This window comes from Manis pentadactyla, chromosome 13 (assembly GCF_030020395.1).
Source record: "Manis pentadactyla isolate mManPen7 chromosome 13, mManPen7.hap1, whole genome shotgun sequence".
Taxonomy (NCBI): Eukaryota; Metazoa; Chordata; class Mammalia; order Pholidota; family Manidae; genus Manis; species Manis pentadactyla.
Window position 1 is genome coordinate 54640918 of NC_080031.1, and position 10270 is coordinate 54651187.

Sequence of the window (10270 nt, forward strand, 5' to 3'; positions counted from 1 at the left end):
TGTGGGATGCAGCAAAAGCAGTATTAAGAGGAAAGTATATAGCAATCCAGGCATATTTAAAGAAGGAAGAACAAACCCAAATGAATAATCTAACGTCACAATTATTAAAATTGGAAAAAGAACAAATGAGGCCTAGAGTCCACAGAAGGAGGGACATAATAAATATCAGAGAAGAAATAAAATTGAGAAGAATAAAACAATAGAAAAAATCAATGAAACCAAGAGCTGCTTCTTTGAGAAAATAAACAAAATAGATAAACCTCTAGCCAGACTTATTAAGAGAAAAAGAAAATGGACATACACCAACAGAATCAGAAACGAGGAAGAAAACATCATGACGGACCCCACAGAAATACAAAGAATTATTAAACACTACTATAAAAACCTATATGCTAACAAGCTGGAAAACCTAGAAGAAATATCCAACTTCCTAGAAAAATACAACCTTCCAAGACTGACCAAGGAAGAAACACAGTCTAAACAAACCAATTACCAGCAAAGAAATTGAAGTGGTAATCAAAAAACTACCCAAGAACAAAACCCCCGGGTCAGAAGGATTTACCTCAGAATTTTATCAGACATACAGGAAGGTATAATACTTATTCTCCTTATAGTTGTCCAAAAAAATAGGAGAGGAGGGCATACTCCCAAAGTCATTCTATGGAGCCAACATCACCCTAATACCAAAACAAGGCAAAGACCACACCAAAAAAGAAAATTAAAGACCAATATCCCTGATGAACGTAGATGCAAAAATACTCAACAAAATATTAGCGAACCAAATTCAAAAATACATCAAAAGGATCATACACCATGACCAAGTGGGATTCATCTCAGGGATGCAAGGATGGTACAACATTCAAAAATCCATCAACATCATCCACTACATAAGCAAAAAGAAGGAAAAAAACCACATGATCATCTCCATAGATGCTGAAAAAGCATTTGACAAAATTCAACATCCATTCATGATAAAAACTCTCAACAAAATGGGTTTAGAGGGCTAGTACCTGAACATAATAAAGGCCATATATGGTAAACCCACAGCCAACATCATACTGTACAGTGAGAAGTTGAAAGCTTTTCTGCTGAGATCGGGAACAAGACAGGGATTCCCACTCTCCCCACTGTTTTCAACATAGTACTGGAGGTCCTAGCCACAGCAATTAGACAAAACAAAGAAATACAAGGAATTCAAACTGGTAAAGAAGAAGTTAGACTGTCACTAATTGCAGACTACATGATATTGTACATAAAAAACCCTAAAGACTCCACTCCAAAACTACTAGAACTGATATCGGAATACAGCAAAGTTGCAGGATACAAAATTAACACACAGAAATCTGTGGCTTTCCTACACACTAACAATAAACTAATAGAAAGAAAAATCAGGAAAACAATTCCATTCACAATTGCATCAAAAAGAATAAAATACTTCGGAATAAACCTAACCAAGGAAGTGAAAGACCTGTACCCTGAAAACTGTAAGATACTCTTAAGAGAAATTAAAGAGGACACTAACAAATGGAAACTCATCCCATGCTCTTGACTAGGAAGAATTAATATCGTCAAAAAGGCCATCCTGCCCAAAGCAATATACAGATTTGATGCAATCTCTATCAAACTACCAACAGCATTCTTCAATGAACTGGAACAAATAGTTAAAAAGTTCATATGGAAACACCAAAGACCTTGAATAGCCAAAGCAATCCTAAGAAGGAAGAATAAAGTGGGGGGCATTTTGCTCCCCAACTTCAAGCTCTACTACAAGGCCACAGTAATCAAGACAGTTTGGTACTGGCACAAGAGCAGAGCCACAGACCAGTGGAACAGAATAGAGACTCCGGACATTAACCCAAACATATATGGTCAATTAATATATGATAAAGGAGTCATGGACATACAATGTTTCATTTAGTGTAATTTCAGTCTTTCAAATCTATTCGTTAGTTTGGAAAATTGAGTTTTCAGAGTTTATAGTTGTCCTTCATGATTCCGAGTCAAACTAGGAAAATGGAAGTTACATTTCTCTGGACTGTCCAGCTTCTGTCTAAGTAATCCCACCATGATGTCAATTCATTCCATTAATTCCTGAAGCTCTGCCTCACAAGGAGAAGCTACTATTGTATTACGGGCTTTGTTCTCCATGTCAAGAACCTGCTGCCTCTGGTTTGTAATTCTTGAATTTCAATCTGTGCGGCGCCACACTCTCCCCGAGGTCCTCGGCCCCGGGAGCGGGAACGCCGCTCCCCTCCAGAGTGCCCCAGCCCCCTGCCGCGCGCCTGCCGCTTGGGCAAGCTCGCTGCAAGGCAGCCGAGCTATTTTACTTTCACAGACCATTTAAATTAGATTTTCACCTGACTTCATTTTTTAAATTACACTTAATTTGTGATTGTGATATCAGCCTTACCGAAAATACACACAGGAGGAAAGCAAAATCACCTGGTTTTTCAATGATTTGGAGAAACAAGTTCTGAAGCGACATGAGATCCTTACATGGAAAAGAAGTTCAAGCTGTAAATTTTTACTGACCTTCTACACTAGGTGCGGTCTGACGTGTGTCAAAATTTGTCTCAAGATTAACTTGACCGCTAGCTCTTGAGGCTGATGTAATCTGGCAATTTACAGATTAGAGTAGATTTAGAGATTTAAGAGACATTCTCTGGTTGCTCTGTTAGTAATTTAGATACTAGAGTGATAGATTTAGATATTTACGTATTAATTTTGTCCAAATAAATATCCTTCACTAGCCCTTAGAATTTTTGGGTCAACTCTGAAATAAATTTTTCATGTCTACTAAAAATTAAAGTAAAAATCACATGAAATCTATTAAAATATATGTTCACTACAGATGAAAAGGTAAAGAATGTATATGATTTCCGTTATGACCAAGTAAATTGGTTTTGTGTGTATGTGTAATTCTTATTCTCACATCTCCTGTTTTCCCTTTCTTGCTGTCTTACCCATGACCTGCCTTGTTTTCTGCAACAACCCGAACCTAATGACAGGCGCAGAGAATAAGCGCCTCGCCCTCAGAGCCTCGGAGGAGCTTCGATTCCTATCTTGTTTGAAATACAAAGGTGGTCCTGCCTGAATGGTCCTAATTTGAAATACATGCACAAATTATCTCCTTTGTAAATCAAGTTGTATATCTACATATTCAGGATATATTCAGTTCATTTGTACATCATGGTGATGAGTTGAAATTGTTAAAGTGAGTGGAATACTATACAGATGTTCCTCAAAAATTTAAAAATATAAGTACCATATGCTAGCAATCCCACTTGGTTTATATCCAAAGGAAATCAAATCTTTATCCAAACTAATACGATTATTGCAGCATTATTCACAATAGCTAAGATAGAGGAATAACCCAAACATCCACTGACGAACGAATATGTATGTGTGTATATATAAGTGTATATATATATATATATATATACACATGTATATACAGCCTTCAAAAAGGAAATACAGCCATTTGCAGCAACATGGATACCCTGGAGCGCATTAGCTGAGTGAAATAATCCAGGCTCGGGAAGACAAAACACTGCTTGATGACACTGATGTGGCATCAAAAGTATCAGAATCATAGAGGTAGAGAGTAGAATGGTGGTTGTCAATGGTTGAAGGGAGGGAGAAATGGGGAGATGTGAGTGAAATATTGCATTACTATTATTCAAAAGAGTAAGCTCTCAATATCAAATGCACAGCAATGTGCCTGTAGTTACATATTGTTTTGTAAACTTGAAATTTTCTGGGAGGCATGTAACCAGTTGGTGGTGTTCTCAGCCGGCAAAAGATAAAATAGAGTTATGTGATTTGATGGTTATACTCATTAGCTTCGTTTGGGTGATAGTTTTAATATGTACATATAGGTAAACATTATCTGTGAACTTCAAATACATACAATTTTTATTTGTCCATTATAAGCCAATAAACTAGTGAAAAACAATCACTTCATGTTTGTTTGAGATAACAAAGCCAGGATACTTCCAATGTGACACGCAGAAGTCATCACTGAACAGTAGCTGTGACACTTAACATCTTCAGCAGCAGCTCTGCCTGCTACATAGTTACCATCAGAGTTACCATCTACTCCCTGGATTTCTAAATGATAAAGTTCCCAGATTGTTTATATGTATTATTTTATTTTCACAACACATCCTAGGTTGTTAATAAAGATATTATTTCCTTGAAAGCTCCATGATATGCATAGAATACTAAAAGTCAAGTGTAAAAAATTAAACACAGATTAATACAATCATGGAAATTTGGAAAAAATTCTTGATAAACATGATACTGCCACTACTCCTGTGAAGACATGGATTATTTCCTGGAGGTGTCCTTTAAATTTAGAAAATAGATTATTGCCCCCAAGGCAGATAATCCTGTCCATTACAATTTAGCTTTTATGTTTTTATTCATTTTATACTTTTGAGTTAATGTAGACAAGAAATAAATTAGGAAGAACTCTTTCATTTAAGATAAAGTAGTGTTTAAGCATAAGTTACCCTAGGAAACATTTAACCACTGTGCGCTGATTGGGAAAAAGAGAAAAAGAAAAAAGAAATTCCACGAACAGCCAAGTAAAAAATGCTATTCTTGGCAATTGATATTGAGGATTTGGACATATATGTGTTATTTTATTAATTAAATTTCACATGAGCCTACCCCAATAAGATTCAACACTGTCTAGTACAAAGACCAGCATTCCACCTTCCCTTCCAGGCAGCATGTTTATGAAACAGCCCCCAACTCATTTTATTTTGTAAGAAGTGCTGCCTTTCACACTCAAACTGCACTTAAAATATAATTCTGGGCTTGGCCAACTCTCACATAGATCATGACACTTGTTTCCTAAACTGATCTCCATAAATCTGGTAGGATTTCAATCCAGACAACAATCCATACTGCAGAAAATATCAGCAGCTATGCAAGCACCTCCCAGTCTGCCATGAAAACAGCCCTACTGGTGGGGAATACAGTTTCTCTTACATACACCTTGTAAAGCTTCTCCACTAAGACACAATCCTCCCCAACTCCAGGGGATTCATCACAGACCTGGAGCACAAGGCCCCTTACCTTCTTCAGTAAATATATTTATCTTTTAAATTCAATTGCATTTCTAAGAAAAGTTTTGGCCGAATTTTGTATAAATAAGTTATCTTCATTTTTGAAGTACCCTTTGCACCTATTTAAACATTTAGTATGTATATTGTCACAGTATCTTTTTTTTAGTGACCATATTTTCATGAATACAGTATGATTTAGTGTAGACCTTAGTCTTATCTACAATAAGTATAGGTAAAAAGTTTTTAGTAGTATAAAGATAATATCAGTATTGATTGTGTTTTCAATTTCACTGTTTAACTACCACTTCACAACAGATTAGTAGATGAATCATCAATTACTCCCAGAATTGTATAATGATTTACATTTTAGGTTCATAGTTCATGTCTTCAAAAAGTGTACAAGTCTTTAAGCAGTTCACTCAAAGGTAGACTTAAAATATATATATATTTTCCATGTATTGTTGTACAATCAACAAAGAATTGCTGAGACTTGCATGGTGAACTAAAAGGCAGTACAGTTCCTAAAGACAGGGGGAGCCCTGAAGTCTTAGGCATCCTTGAGGCCCAAACTAATGTCAAAACACAGTGTACATGAGTTTGACAGATCATAAAACTGTTTGCAAAAACATACATTTAAGTTGCTTCCTTAGTTATTTTTAGGAAACATATTTCAATGAAAATGGATCTATAAACTTTGGTAATGCTAGTACTTAAATATAGGTTTATATAAACCTTATATCGATTATGGAACTTATTTCCTAAATTGATAACCTTAAATCTGGAATTATTTCAGCCCACACAATTGCCAAAAGGTCAACAACTATGCAAGTGCATCACAGTCTTTTATGAAAGTGCTCTAATTTGGTAGATTGTATTTCCCAGCTCAGTCAAATAAAATTTCAGTTTTGAGGTTCCCTTGTTAATGATATACCTGAATGTATCAATTTCTTATTCTAATAGTTTATAGACTGTTCTTAATTAACTAAAATGAAAATTCTCTTAAGCATTTGTTGAACCATCTCAACTCTTATATGATAAAAAACCATAAAAATACAATTAGGATATATGCCTTTTCTTGCCCCCACATTTCACACTCACCAGATTGGTTAGCTGACAGTGATCTTACGTTCATCACCTGAAAAAAGTCATTTTTCTGAGTAGAAATATTTGAAAGTTTTCAAACCACTGTACATATTCACCTCTCATCCCTGCACTTGACATTTTAGATAATGCCATTAACACTCATGGACATCTTTGCTGGGAGATTAGGTGTAACACCTTTTCTGTGTGTATGTGTCCACTTGAGAATGTCCATTGGGAGCTGAATCATGTAGTTTAAGTAACTAACAGGACAGGGTGGCCATAGGCCACTGTTGGGGAAGGAGTTCCTAAAATTTCTTTAGGTGTTTTCCAGATAAGGAGTTTCAATTCGTTGAGGAAAGAAACAAATATACTAACACCATACCAAAAGTAAACTCAAAATGAAATGAAGACCGAAATATAGGATATGAAATCATTAACTCTTAGGAGAAAACAGGCAAAAATCTCATAAACATAAGCATGAGTAAATTTTTCTGGACACATCTCCCTGGATAAGATAAATAAAAGCAAAAATAAACCAGTAGGACTACAAAAAACTAAAAAAACTCTACAGCAAAGAACACTATCAACAAAATGATAGGCAATCTACTGGATGGGAGAATATTTTGGTAAATGACATATCCAACAAGGGGTTAACATCCAAAATACATAAAGAACTCATATGTCTCAACACCAAAGACCAATAACCTGAATTAAAAATGGGCAGAGGATCTAAACAGACACTTTTCCAATGAAGACACAGATGGCCAAAAGGCACACGAAAGATGCTGCACATTGCTAATCATCAAAGAAATGCAAATCAAAATCACCATGAGATATCACCCCACAACAGTCAGGATGGCCAGTACCCAAAGGACAAGAAAATATGTTGGCAAGAATGTGGAGAAAATAGAACCCTCCTACACCTTTGCTGGGAATGTAAATTTTTGCAGCCACTATGAAAACAGAATTGAGGTTTTTCAGAAACTGAAAATAGAAATACCATAAGACCCAGTTATTTTAATTCTAGGAATTTATCCAAAGGAAAAATATGTCTTATTCAAAAAGATATATGCACCCCTTTGTTTCTTGCCATATTATTTACAGTAGCCAAGGTATGGGAGCAACCTAAGTGTCTGTCAGTAGATGAATGGATAAAGAACAGGGGCACATATACACAATAAAATATTATTCAGCCATAAGAAAGGAAGAAATCCTGCGATTTGTGAAAATATGGTTGGATGTGGAGGGTATAATGCTAAGTGAAATAACCAGGTGGAGAAAGAAAAATACAATGTGATTTCACTTTTATGTGGAATATAAAAATAAAACAAAATAAAATGAATAGAACAGCAGTAGACTCATAGACACATATCCTATGAGAAGTGATTTGCGGTTACCATGGCAGAGGGGTTGGAGTGGGTGGGTGAAATAGTTGAAAAGGTCAAGAGGCACAAAATCTCAATCATAATATAAATTAGTCATGGGGATGAAAGTACAGCACAGAGAATGCAGTCAGTAGATCTGTAACATCTTCTTATAGTAGTTGGGGTGAGGATTTAATAATGTGTGTAATTGGTGAATCACTGTGTTGTGCACTTGGAAGCAATATAATACATACAGCAACTAATTAAACAACAAAAAAAGGCTCACTCTAAGTGGACGTCGCTCTGTGATCAGCGGTGCCCTGAGGCCAGGTGCTCTGTGTCTGGCGAGACCCAGCAGCATGGCAAGAGCTGCTTTTGAATGCCATGCAATTTTCCACTGTGGATGGCATGAATTCACTCTTGAATTTCAGTGGTTTCATTCATAATTATCCTATTAGAGCCTGCAGTTAATGTCACATGACACCTTTTCTCAACAATAATATCCCCAATATCTTAGATATAAGCAGTTGTGTGTTTCAAGTTGCAAAGTGGCTTGCACTGCACCCTGGAATGTCATAGATCCCTTTCCTGTTATTGGCCCTCTAAAGACACCGCTATCCCTTTGTGCAACCCAGCATTTAGGTCAAAACAATGGTCCAGAAGTGGTATATGCTGCTTCCAGAAATGTGGGTGAAATGCAGTATTTCCAGAATCTCTCACCTGGCTTTAGTGCATTTCCATATCAATAGGTCACTGTAAGACTGGTGGAGAGGTGAGAGCGCAATGGGACAGGAGAGGTTTTGGGGCCTTCCCAGTGGAAATGGGAGAAAAGTGAGCAAGTGATGACAACAACCACGCTTCTTATAAGCAGTAAATTGGTTTCTCCCACTTTATTTTTTCCCTTTGACTGATTTTGGCTTTGCAGGTTTATTTTTCCCTGGGCTAGGAGTGCACTCCCTCCCCAGAGCTACATCTGGCAATAGTCAGTAGGATCTCTGAACCCAAAATCTGTTTTCAAGGATGCAATGTTTGGACAGGCTTCACTTAGAGATGGTGGAGAGATACCTGGAAACCCCCTTGTGGAAGTTGGGGTCCCCCTGTGGATGATGCGTCTTCACCCAGCAAACCCCATCTGTGGAGCTTCCCCTCGGGGAGCCCCTACTTGGGAATTGGTCTAAGGTGAAGCATATCCTAGAGGGGTGTGGCCTTCCCCAGAGTGGGGAAGTGTGGAGACACCACCCCTCCGTGAGATGGAAGACTGCTTAGAGGCCCTGAGTGGCTGTGTGGTGGCAGGGATTGTGGGATTTTTGTTTCTCGAGATATTGGAAAGGTTACTGAGGAGACACAACTTTAGCAACTCTTGGAGAAGCTGAGCGATGAGCTATGGGATGTCCTTAGAAAGGGAGACAGCCTTTGAGAACACAGGTCATGACGCTGGAAGATGCACTAACAGGCCAGGGAGGAGGTGGCAGGAGTCTCTGTGCTCCAGGTGGCCGGGGGAGAGTGGGAGGGAGCAGCGGTGTCTTCAGCCCTGGAGATGGTAGAGGAGCCGTTGGGGGCGGATGAGGCAGTGGGGCCGAGGGTGGAGCTGAGTCACAAAACCTGAGAAGAGTAGAGTGATGTGCTCGCTTCTTTGTGCTGAGAGAGGAGATGTGGTGATTTTTCCTTCCCTCGGGATACCCATTTCCCTTGGCTGGTGTACACCTTCCTGAAGATCCAGGAATCTGTGGCAGTCCTCTGAATCTTGATAGAGTTTATCTCCCACACTTTTGAGCACACATGTCCTACAAGGTCTCCAATATGATAACCATATATTTCTCATTTTTCCAGCAAGCATTTTGTAATCGGTTTGGTGGGTCAAATTATTTTGTGTGAGATGTTAAGACAACTTGCACTTCTTCCCAGTGTATTATGGCAAAGGGCAGGATGAGTAGCATAATATTAGACAAAGTTGTAAATATAAAATGTTTTTTCCTCATAAGTGTGAACTGTCCTTGATACTGTCTTCTGATGGTAATGACCAAATCAATAGCATGCACAACACACCCAATGATTCAACCCACATGGGCCCCTTTTGTCTCCTACCACACTTGCAGGAGAATTTAACACCCAACTTATGTCAATGGATAGATCAGGCAGAAGTCAACAAGAAGCGGTGGTTTTGAATGACACATTGGACAGAATGGACCTAATAAATATACACAGAACATTATATCCAAAAACATCAGAATACTCACTCTTTACAACTTCACATTTAACATTCTCAAGGATGAGCACATGGTAGGTGACAAAAAAAGTCAATAAATTTAGGAGGATTGAAATCATACAAATTGGGTTTTACCACAATAGTATGAAACTAGAAATCAAATACAAGAAAAAAAACTGGATAAAACACTCACACGTGGAGGCTAAATAGCATGGTACTAAAGAACCAATGGCTCAAAGAAGAAATTTTAAAGTAAATAAAAAATTACTTGGAGAATAAAGAAAATAGAAACAACAATGCAAAACTGAACATACAACTTTTAGTTTTGATCCACTATAAGTAAAGTACTATTTTCCTTGAGCTTCTTTAGCACTTTCCCCCTTACCTCTGATGTTCCATGATTTGCAAATGGTATGCCAGTGTTTGGGCTTTGTTTGTTTTCTGGTATTCAAACTGCATGGTGAGCCGCCTGGTCTGTGGTTTCATTTCAGTGGTCTCTTCTGTTCCCTTTTGTGTTTTCCTTGTGGTGTTCACATTACTTT